Below are 17,055 nucleotides of genomic sequence, written 5' to 3' on the forward strand. Positions count from 1 at the left end.
AGAATATATGACAATATTTAAATATAATATATCCTAGACGGACAAATCATCTCCGTTTTTAGTATACAATGATACCTATCATTGCATTCAAATCTAACTTACCCTAGTCAGAGGTCCACCTCACCTCCTAATGTACAGCAGAGCGACATCCACTGACTCACTTTTTTTACTTTATAGTTTAATTTATTTAAGATAATTTAGCTAATTGACACTCATAAAAAAATCAACTAAATTTAGTTTTATATATTATACTGATTTATTCATATATTTAAGTATACCTGTAGATTTCCCTGCAAGCATATCATTATACTCAATATAATATACTAATATGGTTCTTATTTTTTGATCTCTAATTTATTCAGAATACAATATCCCCCCTCCCAGTTGTTTGAATACTGATAACAATGAGTTTTGTAAAGTTTGGAAATGATTGGAAATAATTAACCCGTGTCACAATAGCATCAAAGATTGAAGTAGGTACCTTAATTTTTCAAGAAAATATATATTTTTGATCACAGGTCATAAAATAAATATTACTTTTCAAAATAGAATAAACTTACCCAACTTTAATCTTTTAATGAAGCATTAATTAGGTACTCAATTCCTGATTTTTGAAGTTTTTACTTATAATTACCATATCTTCAAATTAGATTTCTGGAGCCATTTAAGTAGTGTTCTGTCTAGATAAAACTTATTTTTGATAATCACCTTTTTATAATTAAAAAACTATTTATAATTTAAACATATTAATAATTCAAAAACTACTCGTTTAAGCTTAAATTTAAATTATTTACATCAACATTTTCTAAAAATGTTATCAGATTTAGCCATTAACAATTTTCCAAAAAAAAAAAAAACGGTTGAATGACATCCGCTCTACTGTACAGTAGATTACAAGTGGGTCACTAACCATTGTAATGGATGGTATTAAATTTGAATTCAATTATATGATATGATTGTATACAAAAAACGATTCTGAGGGGAGATGACAGTTTGTCAATCTAGGATATTTTAACAAAATAATTTGTAAATATTCAATTTAATAAATTTTGTTAAGATTTGAACTTTAAACGATTAGGTATAAAAAAAACATGCCTATTTATTTTTAATATTATCCAACTGCTATTATATTAACTTATGGGAAACCTTGTATTACATTTTCAAGCTTTTAGACCTAACAAATAAAACTAACCTTAATAGAAAAAAAAATGTCAAGTGTCTATGAGACTATGAACAACTTAAACAAAATTGGAATATTTTGAAAATTTTATCAAGTAAAGAAAATTATAAAATAAACATTTAATGAAAAATTTAAGAACCTACGGTCAATAGTTTTTGATTAACAACAAAATAAGAAAATCATTATTGAATGAGAAAATCGAACGAAAATCGAACGAATATTGAATGTTGTAAAACTTTGAACTTCAAACACATAAAAATTTGATTTGACTTTCTAGTAGACATTTTTTATTTTTTGATAAAGGTAGACAAACTTATGAGGAATATTATTTAAAATTTTAAATCATAGATATAAAATGAAACATTTTTATGGATTTCCTGCAACTCAAACTTCTAATCTACAAATTTTCATCATTTTTACGTATTTTGCCAAAATTCAAACATTGAATGTTTATAAAAGAAAATTATGTATTCTTACTAATTTTCCACTGCGATTGTAGCAATAAATTAGAAGCCTTGTATTAAATTTTCTAGCTCTTTTACTTAACAAATAAAATTTTATTGCCATTTATAGAAAAAAAAAACTAAAATATTTGGAAACTGAAAATATCCATACACGGTTTAAAACAAGTCAAAATATTTTGAAAATTTTATTGTGTATAGAATAAATACTAATATTCATGTTCTTCCTTAATTTTATGTTTGTTTTTCTTACCATTATTAAAAACTATTTAGAGTTTTTTACTTTTGACCCCCCTCCCAAATCACTAATTAGATTCACTTTCCTATGAGAAAAGAAACTTTTGAAGAAAGTCGAAGCATTTTTACTGCCCCAAATGGTGATGATTGACACAAAAAAAAAAAAAAAACACGCCCATTATGTATAATCAATACATTCATCGCTTCGCTTAGAATCTAAAATACATGAAAAAAAAAAACTATCTACTTGAAAAAAATACTTTTGAATTGCCACAGGAGTATACCTTAATAAACGGCGTAGTAAATCTAAATAATGCGTCCAATGGGCACAGTTGCCGCGAACTGTCTTACTTGAAATAAAAAAAAAGGCGAGTAAGTCGTGGATGTCGCTCTGCTGTACAGTAGGTTACAAGTGGGTCACTGTAATGGATGGAATTAAATTTGAACCCAATGATATTATATCATTGTATACGAAAAACGATTCTGAGCGAAGACGGTTTATCTGTCTAGGATATATTATAGATTATGAAAAATCAAAACTTAGATTTAAAATAAAAATTTTTTATGAATTTCTAGCATAAAATAATTTGAACTTTGCCGTAATTTTTACGTATTTAGTCAAAATTCAAACTTCGAATGCTGGTAAAAAAAAATTGTGACTACGCATTTATTTTATTTTTCAATTGCTATTGTAAAAATATGATAGGAGCCATGTATTAAATTTTCAAATCTTGGATATAAAAGGAACAATTTTTATGAATTTTTAGCGTAGAATAATTTACGAATTTTCATGGTTTTTACGTATGTTATCAAAATTCAAACTTTGAATGCTCGTAAAAAAAAGTTGTGACTATGAATTTATTTTACTTTTCAACTGCTATTGTTGAAATGTGTTAGAAGCCTTGTATTAAATTTTCAAGCTTTTCTACCGAACAAATAAATTTTTATCGATATTTATAGAAAAAAAACTAAAAAAGATGAAAAATTAAAATGTCAGTAAACAGCTCAAAACAAATCTAAATATCTTGAAAATGTTATCAAATATAGAAAATGCCTATATAAACATTCAGTGAAAATTTCAAGTATCTGCTGTCATTTATTTTAGACTTTTAGAGTTACACCAAAATAAGAAAATTACTAAATGTGAAATCCAGTAAAAATCCAATGTTGTAAAAATTTAAATTTCAAATGGTCATACAAATTTAATTTGAATTCCCCGTGGACTTTTTATTTGTGATAAAGATTGACAAATTTGTAAGGAATCTTGTAATAAATTTTCAAATCTTAGATTTAAAAAGAACATTTTTTCTGAATTTCTAGCTTAAAATAATTTGTGAATTTTCGTGATTTTTCGTGATTTTTCGTGATTTTTACATAATATGTTGTCAAAACTAAAACTTTGAATACTTAAAAAAAAGAATTGTGACTATGAATTTCTTTTATTTTGCAACTGCTATTGTAAAATAGTGTTAGGAGCCTTGTATTAAATTTTCAAGCTTTTCTATCGAACAAATAAATTTTTATCGATATTTATAGAAAAAAAACTAAAAAATATGAAAAAAAAACTAAAAAAGTTGAAAAATTAAAATGTCAGTAAACAGCTCAAAACAAATCTAAATATTTTGAAAATTTTATCAAATATATAAAATTCCTATATAAACATTCAGTCAAAGTTTCAAGTATCTGCGGTCATTTGTTTTAGAGTTACTCCAAAATAAGAAAATCGCTAAAAGTGAAAATCCAATGTTGTAAAAATTTAAATTTCAAATGCTTATAAAAATGTTATTTGAATTTCCGGTGGACTTTTTATTTGTGATAAAGATTGAAAAACTTGTAAGGAATCTTGTAAAAAAATTTTAAATCTTAGATATAAAAATAAAATTTTTTATGAATTCCTAGCTTAAAATAATTTGTGAATTTTCGTGATTTTTACGTATTTTGTCAAAATTCAAACTTTGAATGCTTATAAAAAAGAATTGTGACTATGAATTTCTTTTATTTTTCAACTGCTATTGTAACAATATGTTAAGAGCCTTGTATTAAATTTTCAAGCTTTTCTGTCCAACAAATAAATTTTTATCAATATTAATTTTAAAAAAACTAATAATGATCGAAATTTTCAAATGCCTATGAATAGTTCAACTTAAGTCGAAATTTTTTGAAAATTGCATGGTGGATAGAATATACTTATATAAACATTCGGTGAAAATTTCATGTATTTTCGGTCATTTGTTTTAAAGTTACATCAAAAACCAAAATCGATTTTGTCGAATTTTGTTGTGTTTTTCTTGATTATTTAGAAAAGTATTGAGAATTTTTTACTTTTGACCCCCCAAAGTACCAACTAGCTTCACTTTCTGATCGAACGAGGTACTGAAATCAAAAATCGAAGCATTTTTACTGCCCCAAAACGTGATGACAGACACAAAAAAAAAAAAAAAAAACACACACATCATGGTAAAATCAATAAATTCATCGCTCCGCTTAGAATCTAAAAATCTAAATAATGTAATTTGTTATCTACGACTACTACGAGTATACTTCAGACAAATTCCAAAAATTTGATTTTGAATAACAGAATGAACAATAAAACAGAATGCTTGACGACTGACGAGTCACTTTATGTCTTTATGTAACAAAGGTCTATGTGTGTATTTTTATTCATAATTTTTCATTATAAGTATAATTTGTATACCTATAATTAAACATTAAAATAGTTAATTCAAAAGTGGAGTTAAATATTGCTGATTTTTTATAAGTAATAAGTAAAGATTTTGGATACAATAATATTTATAGGTACTTTTATTTAATAACATTGAATTTTGAATAAATATAATTATTTTGTTATGTAAATATAGGTTCATTTAATTATTTATTATGTGGGCTGTATAGAATTATAGATACTATTGTACTAATAGTTAAAAAATTAAAAATATAAATAAATATTAAAATAAGTATAAAATCTAACATTAATTGATATTTGATAAGTGTACGCTTGCGAATTTAAAATAAGTGCATTGCTTATCTTTATATATTATTAAAACATGAAGCGATATCTTGTGACACTTATATCTGAAGTTCTACCTGTCCAATTTTGACGATTTTTATTTTAAACCAAAGTACTCGGTGTGTAGATGAGCCATTAAAAGATAAAAGTCCAAAAAAACAATTATTTAAATATTTATTGGAAGTATAAAGTTTGCGCTATTGTTACATAGCGACGCGCGTTGCTTGCCGTGTGCACTCACATATCTGTCATCTTTACAACTTTATTATATTATACCTACTAGCTGAATTACCCGTCGCTGCCGGGTTAGGATAAAAAAAAAACAAATAGTTGAATTATTATTGTTTAATAATTGTTACTGTTGTTGAACAGTTATCGTCGTAGTGTTGTCGTCTGAACCATCGTCGAAAAATGGAATATCAATTAATTCCAATACCAGGCGATGGAAATTGTTTATTTCGTTCCGTATCACATTTAATATTCGGCACGCAAGAAGAACCATTAAGAGTTTAAGAGTGGTTAACTTGGCGGTAAATAATTGGGATGTGTACAAATGATTTTTCATTGGTGAGCCTTCGTATATAGACTACCTATTTATAATTCTAATGATTACGAACATTTGATGAGCCTAGATAACATAAATTAATTTTGAATATTCATATTATTATCAAAACTAAAACACTACAATGTCCTGCGTCACCATTGCCAGAAAATAATAAATTACACATTATAGCACTAGAACCATAATCTACAAATGCATTAAGATCATTAGATCTATATGTCGTAGGCATATAGTCAAATCAGGCATTTTATTAAATGCCTAGGCATATAGTCAGAGAATTTAATATTTATGCAATTTCACTATCCGCCTAGATATTTATTTAAATGCCAAGTTATTTAATTAAATGACTAGGCATGTGACTAAATGCCTATTTCATGCCAGGTAAATAATAAAAAACATTTTGTGTTATTTTAAAAATTTAAATATATTTTCTATCAGTTATTTATTGCTATTTTATATACAAAAAAAGCTGTATATTATTTATCAATATGAAAAACACGTAGCTATATGAAATTTATAGTTTACACATCACATATTATTAAAATAAATACAATAAAAAAAATAATTAGATTTTAACATGCACTTATTTAAAAATGTTCTTATAAAACTTTATTATTATTTGAAATTACAAGATTTCTAACATAAACTAGATCGTAATTTACTTAACGAAAATATTGATATTTGAAAAAATAGTAAAAATCAGCCATTTGACTTAAATAAGTGTTTTTACCATATAAATTTTTCTAAAAATCAGATTTAATACAAATTGACTATATTGAATATTTCGAAAAAATTTTTATCAATTTTTAAGTTTTTTATTTTCAGTATTAAAAAATAAAAAATGTATTCTAAAAATGTAGCACAAGTGTCTATGAATTATATTTAAAAGAATTTTTTTTTAAATATTGATCAGAACAAAAGTTATTTCATTTGTCAGAATGTCAGATCTCTGTGGGACACCTGTATATATATATATATATATATTGTACCAGTTATAGGTACAGTATACATAATATAGAATAATACAACAAACATTTTGTTTTAGCTTTCAAAGATGGGTAATTGATATTATTTCTTCCGCTATAATTATTACAACTCAAACCCCACAATGGCGTAACACAATATTATGTTTACTTATTAAAGCTCCCTGAAATGCTTCAAATTTACAAATTTACAAAACTATAAAATCTTAATGTGTATACGATATAGATATCACATTTTTAATTAATTCTATAATAATTATCTGATATTAAAATTTAACGAAGCCTAACAATTCAAACTATTCCCGTTACACTCTTCGTTGCTATTGTGTATTGTATTATAATAACGATTGATATTTTAATTCATCTGGATGTCGAATCCGACAAGTTTTTAAAATAAACACTATCGACTCGCAGTGGCAGTTATACATGATTTTCAAGGGGGCGAAAATAACCCCTAAAATACTACCCTCAGAGCATTTTTATACATAATATACAGCCATACAGGATGTAACAGAAAGACCTGGCAAAAAAAAATTTGCTAGGTAATTAAATATATGAAAAAAATTGTTAATATTATGTAAATAATTTAAGAAATATATACTCATGTAAGCAAATTTTCAAAAATCATATTTTTAAAAAGTTTTTACTTTCCAAATTAGTTTAACTAAAAAAATATTGAATTTAAGAAAAATTGTAAAAAATAAACTACTTGACTTAGATATCATCAAAATTACTCTGATTCATAAATAGGCTATCCGAAAAATAAAAGACAAATTGCGTATAACATTTTTGAAGAATATTACTGTATAGCATAATTATTACTCGTATGATAAGCTACGAAACCACCGTTCTGGCCGCATGTTGCCCTGGTAGTCATGCTTACCGGGTCTACCTCGATGAAAAAAAAGCGTTTGGAGTGGAAAAAATTCATCTGGTGACAGACGGTATGGGAAAGAGTAAGTGGTTAAATTATGATCATATTATGGATATAATGATAGGATGCGGCCGTGATGTTTGTGGATTAAAATGTATCCGGATCAACGACGAAGATCCGTCGATCAAGTATTTTTTTTTACCATTCTCTCCAAAATGTCCGATGCGGCGACGATGATCGACGATGATCGACGATCGTCGACACTCGTGCGCACGAATTTCCCTCGGATTTTCAAAAACCACGATACGACCATACGAAATGCATATCGCTCGGTCTTGTATCAGGACCGCAGACCGAAATCGAGCGTTCGTATAAGTCGTCGAAAATATTTTGCCGAGTTGCGTTGTGTCGGCGAATGCGTACGCCTAGTACCAGGATCCCATCAAGTACGGTACAATATTATAAATATAAAATAAATAGACTAGCATACCCAGTATACGTAAGTATATGTTGCGACGGGTGGCTTGTTGTGTGCTGGATGCTGGTGAACTGAGGGGCGCAAGGCGATGCCAGTCCACGGTTTGTTATGTTTGTATGCGGTGACGATACTTCGATCTCCGGTAGAAAGGGAGTGGATGGGTCTATGATGATGATGAGATGTATTAAGAGGAGGCGACATATCCGCCCCTGCGTGCAACAGATGAATGGTCCGCGGAGTGTTGAAAATTCAATAGCGTAGGCGAACTTTGAATAGTTGCATTTCACTCACGCCAAAATACCTGTGTGGCATGAAACTTTTGAAAACATCACACGATACGTCAAGGACAAATCGCAACGCAGCGTTGAGATGTTTCATTCGAAAAATGTTGACCCAACATCAATTTTATTAGCCTAGATTATACCTATGACATTCTTAATTTTTTTATCATATTATAACCAATTTAACAATTTATTTTAAAATAATTACCTATAAATCTTGGTTTTTAAATTTCATATAAATCGGATTTTTTTATATTTTGAAAGATCAATATCACAGACCATAATTATCTAAACTATCTTATATTACAAGATAGTTCGTTTTTGAAAAAAATATTTTAAATATCATTATATAGATTTAAATTTTAAAATGATTAAAATAATAATTACATAATGATAATATAATATATATATTATATGCATTTCAATTAATATAATTCATATAATACATTCGACATTATTTTATAAATGTACCTATACTACTTTAAAATCAATTTATTTATTGTATATTGATATATAAAATTGTCATATTATAAAAATGTAAAGGAATACTTTTAAAATCATCAAAATTGGCAATCTAAAAATAAAAGTTATTCTATGTTTATACAAATTGAATAAACAGTCCAAATAACCACATATTATAATTGAATAAAAACGCAATTAATCTTCAATACTTAATTTAACGTTTTTTTTATTGCGAAATTATCTTTAATACGCTCCATCTCCCAGGCGAAATATCTACACAAAATAAATTTTAAATATGTCGCGTTAGGTTCTATCAATGGACGGCCTCCCTCCTCATATAATTCATATTATGTCTCCATGTTTACTTATTGTGCTTCACATGCATAGATTGTTAATTAATTTTTTTTTGTTAATAAAAATATATATCGAAATTACATAACATTATAAAAATATTATTAAAGGCAAAGAATTTTTATTTCAGATAAATATGCTAAAAAAAGAATAGTATTACAATACGAATAAAAGAAATAAAAGAATAGGCTTATTAAGGTAGTAAGTAGGCTATAAACAACAGAAGTGGATGAATTCAAAACGTATTATCTACAACATATGATAAATAAAACAAATCTAGGTACTTCATAAAATTGCCTTAAAACTGAGCTAGGTTTTATCTAAATAAGGGTGTGAATATTTCGTTAAAACCTGATTATTGTTTGTACCTATATATTTTATTTGTGCTCTATCTAGATTCTAGAAAATTTATAAAATAATGTTTGAATTTGAACAAAATATATTACACTGCAATTTAAAAACATAATCCGTGTGTAACTTTTAAGCTATAAATTCAAAAAAAAAAAACGTTGTAACAGTTCCACAGTCTGACCACATATCTGTAAAATGGTACCTCAATAATAATAAATAGTAAATACTATATCAATTCATATTGATCTTAAAAAAAATAAATAAACAAAATGTATTTTATTTAAAAACTGTATTATAATTTATAAGAACATGGTCTTTTTTCTACAATCCTTTGAAAAATCACCAAACATTTCGTAATAGGATATTTTTTGGTTGTGTAATGTTCAACACTAACTAATGTCAGATTATCTTACTAAAAAATGTCCGGAAAAAAATGTCCGTGGTAAAGTTGTCCAAAATTGTCAAAAAAAAAAATCATAAAATTTACGCAAACACATATTACCTAATTAAAATTTATAAACGTCAATGATAAACATTTTAAAAAGTTATCAATACTTTTTTCATTATTGTTGTACTCCTCACATACTTTTTTTAATTTTAATCAAAACTAGGATAAAATATGTGCAGGTTAAATATAATATTATACACAGTATACCTACATAATAGTAGAACTAAATGCGTATTTACAACATTGACTAGAATAATATAAAAAAAAAATTTATTAATTAGGTGTTACCTACCGAATAATACCTTGTCACAAAATTGTGTCGATAATCTTATAGTAATATTCGTAATAACCGTTACATGATGTTAATCACAAATTAGGTAGGTAGTTATAAATATCTTCAGGTATTCTCAGTCATAGTATAGAAAATATACAGCCATACAGGGTTTTTTTTAAATGGATAACTAATGTGATACAGGGTGTTGCCATTTTATTATATAACGATGAATCAATTTTTCGATTTTGGAAAATTTTACCATGGACATTCTTGGTTTGGGACATTTTTACCTCGGACATTCTCGGTTTCGGACATTTTCACTGCGGGCATTTTTGATTTTGGACATTTTTTTCGGACATTTTTAACGTGGACATTTTTTCTCGGACATTTTTGTATAATATCTGTTTCAACGTTAGCCTTTAGGAAATGTATGTTTTATGTTCATTATCATAGTTATTTAAGTTGGTTTGACAATCACTCAATCACACATAATCGCATCATTAAACATCGACATTTAAACTCATGAAATTGTACCATTTTGTCAATAAAAATGTCTTTATCCATTTCATCAGGAAAAAGACTAACACACTTGGTAACTACTCTTGATGATATCTGGCTTTTTTATTTTTTTATAGTTATTAATGTTATTATATTAATCTATACAAAAATGCTGTCCTTAAACGAAATTAATCTATACAATAATTATATTAAAATATAACGAATAAAAATGAGACCTTTCATAAATGAAGGACTGCAGATGGCTAAAATCGCCAAGGTTCTCGCTTAAATCAGTGTTTGTTATTATTATTGTTATTATTATTATTATTATTATTATTATATGAAAGTTCATCGATTCTGTTATACGAGTAATTTTGCTTTATTTTCATATTCCCTTCTACAAATCCATTCGACTATACGTATTTTGTACTAAGCCAGTACGTCACGTGTGTGATACGCTATTTCGATGCGCCCGATACCTATACAACAAATTAACATCCCTGCGCAAAGCTTCCTTTTTTTATCAAGTTAATTAAATTATTAGAAAACCTATATAATATAAACCTTGAATTTTCAAGCCTTAGTTATCAAAAAAGTTTTAAGTATATAATAATTAATTTTAATAATAAAATAATTGGCAAATTTTTGATTTTTGTCAAAATAAATAACTCGAACAGTTAACCTATAATATAATAACTTGCGGATCTAGGACTTTTCGGCCCTGGCGATTTGGCATGGACGTTTCGGAGATAAGTCAATTTGATGACGATGCCTGTAATAGAAATGTTACTTTATTACTATACTAACTAGATAAAAATAATTATAATTATTTTGATCTATTTATTTACAATTTTAAGGGACTGTGGTACCTATACAAATGTTTTACTATATTATATTATATATAACTATCATTATTATTATTATTTATTTATTTATTTATTTATGATTTAAAGTGACTGTGGAATTAATACATTTTAACTGTATTGACTATAAATAATTATAATTATTTCGACTGGTTTATTTATTTATGATTTAAAATATTACTATTAAAATTTTAATCATTTTAATTAAATTTTATAATACGTTTTTACATTATATTATAATTTTTTTTTTTTTGTATCAATTTTCGCCGAACTATCGGTGCTGAATCACTTGCGCCGTAAAGTCTCATTCCCGCCTATTTCTTATATATTTTAAATTTACTTAAATTACTGTAATATCTTATGTGGAATATCATAATCGTTCAATTTTCAAGAATTTCAGCAGAACATTATAACTTTCATCAACTTTATATTACCTAACTTATTCCTATTTCCTACTTGGAACTTGTAAATAAAATATTTACCTTATAAGTTATAACTTTATATAAGTGTCTGATGCTCTGATACATATCTTACAAGTTACCTAAAACGTTATATTCGGGAATCGAACGGTGCGTTTTGTCTATTATATTATTTCGTTTAAATTGGTCCAATATTCTACTAGATTTTTTGCAATATTACGAAATTATTGCTTTTTCCGACACATATATTATTTTCTATTTGCTACGACTGTCGGTGGTTACAAATTTGTAATTCTAATATTCTAATATTTAACTTCGTTCACATTATAATTATATTGCATACCTATAATGCGGTGTGATGAATTCGAATAATTATTCGTCGTGCAACACATTACTTCTTTCGAAAATTCCGCTACAGCGCTTACAGTTTATTTGCAGCCAAACGTGGCGGTGGACGTCTTCAGCGATTCTCTCGCGCATTTAAAAAGACGTTCACCGACAGCGGTGACGTTCGAAACGTTTTGATGCGTTTTTGTTTGCTTGTTTTTCTTCTTTGACAACGAGGAAGCCGTGTACCAGAATAGTATGAGCACATCTGCGGTGTAAAGCTGGTTAGCGGTAGCGCCGGCGCGGCGGTTGGTGTTCCCGCCACAGCCCGATCGGCGACGTCGTCGGGCACATTGACGGAACCACGCGCCACAGCCAGCTGCGGTCCTGGTACCAGTGCTGCTCTAAATGAAGCACCGACCGCGGTTCAGGTTGCCCGTGGCCTATCATTATTATATATATCTTTCGCACTGCACTTGATGGTCGTGCGTCTTGTTTTTTAGTTGTTCAAACAACATTTCGTTCGTTGTGATCGCGGCGGGCGAGAAACTGCGTTCGACAAGCGCCTTGCGCAAGCAATTCATACTCGATATCGCGATGAACACGCATAGTAAATTATGCATAAATTATAAATATATTATTATATTATATTATGTTACGAAAGTTTACTGTCAATACCTATCTTCAATTACATAAGAGCACAATATATCAAAACAGTTATTGAATCATGGATAAATTTGGATTGAGGTAATGCAATATTGAACATAATATAAAATATTGTTAATATTAGTATATATTTATTTTTATATTACTGTATAGGTAATTGTAGTTTTTGGTTAACATTAATGTTATAATATAAGTAATGCTTAATGCTACATAATATTAAATATGATTCTACAATGTATGTTATATTATTTTCGTTATGTCAACTTAACTTATCAGAAGACGATAATAATTAATATTTTGAACTTTTCTCAAATATTATACAACAGTAAAAACATATTATTATATTCTCCCTGACGCGGCCGTCAGGGATTCAGGCTATCTAGTCAAGTTATCTCATAATATTAATATACAATATAATATAATATGCAAAATGCAGATTGTAAAATATAATCACCTTTAATTCAATTTTCTCAACCAGATAGGTCTCGACCTGTTTGACTAAAAATAAATTATTTTTAGTATCATTGCTATAGGGTTATGTTCATGATATTTATTACTTTTACCGAGTGTTACATAATATTATGAATAAAAGTCATGCACACATTACAAACAAAGTTGGATACAATTTCGTTTAGTATGGCGTAAAAGCATTTCATTTTTATAATAATTTTATTCGATTTTTACACTGTATTTTTTAGTTTTTTCTATAAATAATTTTTTTTTTTTTGCTTATTTACCTAGCTTAGCTTGTTTTTTTTTACATTGTTTACATTGTAGGTTTGTATTATGACATTTTAGATTAAAAGTAAAATGATATGGATATATATTCTTTATTATTAGTTTTTACAGTTCCTCGTAATATCGTTCACGCTATACAAGCATGTGCATAGCATATTAGGTACCTACAACCAACATACTTTTACGGACATTCGATTATAGGCAATACCCACAAGGTCATATCGGTAGATATTATTGTTTGTGTCATAAGTCACAACTCTTACAAACGGTTTACAATTTATTATAAAAATGTACAAGGCATAGGTCTAGTCATATTGGCATATTGCTTTAAATGATGATAATCGATATATTTTTATTGAAACGCCGCCGGTTATACATTCACAATGTAACCCGATTACTGTTAAGACTCAATTTGTTGATTAAGTTTAGGGATACCTAAAAATGTAATTTATACGGATAGTAAAAAATCAAATTGTTAAATATACTGTTCAAAAAGCTTAGAAACGGTCATTAATTAAGTGTTTAATTAGTCATTAGATTAGTTATTAGTATACTGATCATTTTATTGAAATACGATTAGGTGTATGGTATAATTAACGAGATTATTAAAACGCTTTTTTTAGAACTTTTAGTACAACTATGATAACTCAACAATATAAAAATATTTTACATACCTAATGAAAGTGCTGGAGCGTTAGCTGTTATTAATGAAGGCATAAATAAATACAAACAGTAATTAAAGCGTTTCCAAATGTTTTGAACCTTTTACAATAGTTTCCTATACTATGACCAATGAACAGCGTATTATAAATAGTAAAACTAATAACAGTAAAGTTCACTTAAATTTAACAACGGTACAGTAATTAATAATACAAATAGGTAGATGTCTATGTATCTACTTTAATATTAATACCAATAATGCAGTAGAAGCTCAATTTAAACTGCCTTTGTTGTTTGGCATGGCGCGGTCGCTGCAATCTGTTACGCAACGTAATTTAGAGTATGCCCGAGTGTCAGGCACGCTTAAACAAGTGGCGTCTGGCACTAAGGTCCGACCAGGATGCGTGACCTAAACAAGTTCGCTTGGGAGAACTCAAATTTGTAAGCCCTGAAAAGGGCTATTTTATGGTTTCCCGTTGTCACTGTAACGGGTATCAGCCGTACAGAAGGAAAATGATCGATGTCGCTGTCTTTGATGTCCGCTGCTGTGGAGCAGCCTAGCCTATATACAACTGATATCCCGCAGGTGCTCGATTCGCAGATGACCGACACAATCAGCGACACGTCGAGAGCGTTCGTCGGACGTTTTGATTAGATCGTAGCCGATAATCGATTAACTTTGAGAGGTGTTCGTCGATTTAGTTGCCGTTAGTCGGTGAGGTAGGCAACCCGCAATGTGCGCCATCAACAAGGACAGCTGGTTTAGTTTATGAAACTAGGTTCAGGTCGTTCTTCTTGGCGATGCTTGGAATCGTAATCGTGGTCTGATGTATTCTTTGTCGTGCTAGAGCCTAGAGCTGTAATACTTGATCGCTGCTGGTTGGTTTCTTCGGCTTCAGTTTCTTCTTGGCTTTTTAGGCTTAGTTGTTGAGAGCTTAGTGTTGAAAAAGTGTATTCAGTCTCAGTAAACCGGCTGGTATATATACTTGTTTGTCGATATGGTCTATACCCTGATTTGATGGTCAATCTTGTGTTTGATGCTCTATTTGCGCATGCTTCTGTGAGGTATATAGATTAAACGATGTAATTTAAGTTTGCCATTATGTCCTATTTTTGTCAAATCGTTTGTTGGCTTTGAGAAAAGCCATTTTATTGTGGTTTGTACCGTTACAACAATAGTAATAATCTATATGCTATTGGCCATGGGTTAAACTTGTAATTATACTTCTTTTGACATTCAGTAGAAGTGTACTAATATTTATGCCTTATGCGTCGTTTTTGAGTTACAGCAAAATAAAAAAATCAATTTCGTCGATAACTGATTATGAAGAATAATTCCTGTTTTTTCGTTACTTTTATAGGGTGTTTTTTCACGCATTTTGAAAACAACTGGACATTTTTTACTTTTGACCCCCCCCCCCCCAAGTCAACTAAATGAATTTTCTTTTTCAAAGTGGGGCTGAAGTAAAAACTCAAAGCATTATTTCTTCCCCAAAACGTGATGACAAACACAAAAAAATACACATCATTGTAAAATCAATACATTCCTCATTTCGTTTAGAATCTAAAACACAATTATTTTCCGTTTCAATGTTTAGACTTTAATTTGGGTGTGCAACATTGGTACTATTAAACAGAAAGTTAAAAAATGGTAGTATGACCTATAAAATAGTAGTCACTACTAGTACCTAGTTATAAATTGAGTATAAGGTGATGAATAAATAATAATTATATGTCCGAATAAGAATAAAAAAAAGTATAACTGACAAGTAAAATAAAGTAGTCTCTAATTTGATAAATTTGAAAAGTTAAATCATACTACTTATTTACTATTTAAACACGAAGTGCAAGTCACGTTATGTTGTAGAACAAAGTAGAAAAACTTACGACACACAAGGAATAATATTGTATTTTGTATGTAATATTATACAATTAGTATGAAAACATTGTATTACTTAAAAATTTAAATAAAAATAGTATTACAAATTTCCAGGTTCATTTTAGATTCTAAACGGAGCGATGAATGTATTGATTTTACCGTGTGTGTGTTTTTTTTTAAATTTTTTGTGTCTGTCATCGTGTTTTGGGGCAGTAAAAGTACTTCGATTTTTGACTTCAGTACCAGTAAAAGTAAAAAATTCTCAATATTTTTCTAAATAATCGGGATAAACAAACAAAAATTAAGGGAAAAACGGAAAATTTTACGCACAATCAGTTTTCAACAAAATCGATTTTGGTTTTTGATGTAACTTTAAAAAAAATGATCATAGATACATGAAATTTTCACCGAATGTTTATGTAAGTATATTCTATCCACCATGCAATTTTAAAAAAATGTTGACTTAATTTGAACTATTCATAGCCTCATAGGTATTTGCAATTTTAAATAATTATTAATTTTTTTTAAATAAATATCGATAAAAATTTATTTTTTGGGTAAAAGAGCTTGAAAATTTAATACAATACTCTCAACATATTGTTACAATAGCAGTTGAAAAATAAAATAAATCCATATATATATTTTTTTTTATAAGCATTCAAAGTTTGAATTTTGACAAAATACGTAAAAATTCGCAAATTATTTTAAGCTAGAAATTCATAAAAAAATTTCTTTTTAAATCTAAGATTTGAAAATTTAATACAAGATTCCTTACAAGTTTTTCAATCTTTATCACAAAAAAATGTCCACCGTAAATTCAAATTAAATTTTTATGACCATTTCAATTTTAAATTTTTACAACATTGGATTTTCACTGGATTTCACATTTAGCGAATTTCTTATTTTGGTGTAACTCTAAAACAAATGACCGTAGATACTTGAAATTTTCACTCAATGTTTATATAGGCATTTTATATATTTGATATAATTTTCAAAATATTTAGATTTATTTAAGCTGTTTACTGACATTTTAATTTTTTAACTTTTTTGCCTTTT

General features: G+C 27.9%; 1 protein-coding gene across 2 annotated transcripts in view; it reads left to right on the top strand.

Moving 5' to 3' along the window:
* The window catches only part of LOC107167473 (rhodopsin-like), a 45,955-nt gene that overhangs the window by 11,713 nt on the left and 17,187 nt on the right, over positions 1-17,055 (top strand). The window contains exon 1 of one of the 2 annotated variants that reach the window (XM_015516523.2): positions 12,615-12,803. The exons of the other annotated variant lie outside the window; for it this stretch is intronic. The gene's annotated coding sequence lies outside the window, so the exon portion shown is untranslated. Of the gene's footprint in view, positions 1-12,614; positions 12,804-17,055 lie in introns of those variants that run through there. 2 annotated transcript variants of the gene reach the window in all.

This window comes from Diuraphis noxia, unplaced genomic scaffold, assembly GCF_037042655.1.
Source record: "Diuraphis noxia isolate RWA-SAM2 unplaced genomic scaffold, SU_Dnox_SAM2 contig0003, whole genome shotgun sequence".
Classification (NCBI taxonomy): Eukaryota; Metazoa; Arthropoda; class Insecta; order Hemiptera; family Aphididae; genus Diuraphis; species Diuraphis noxia.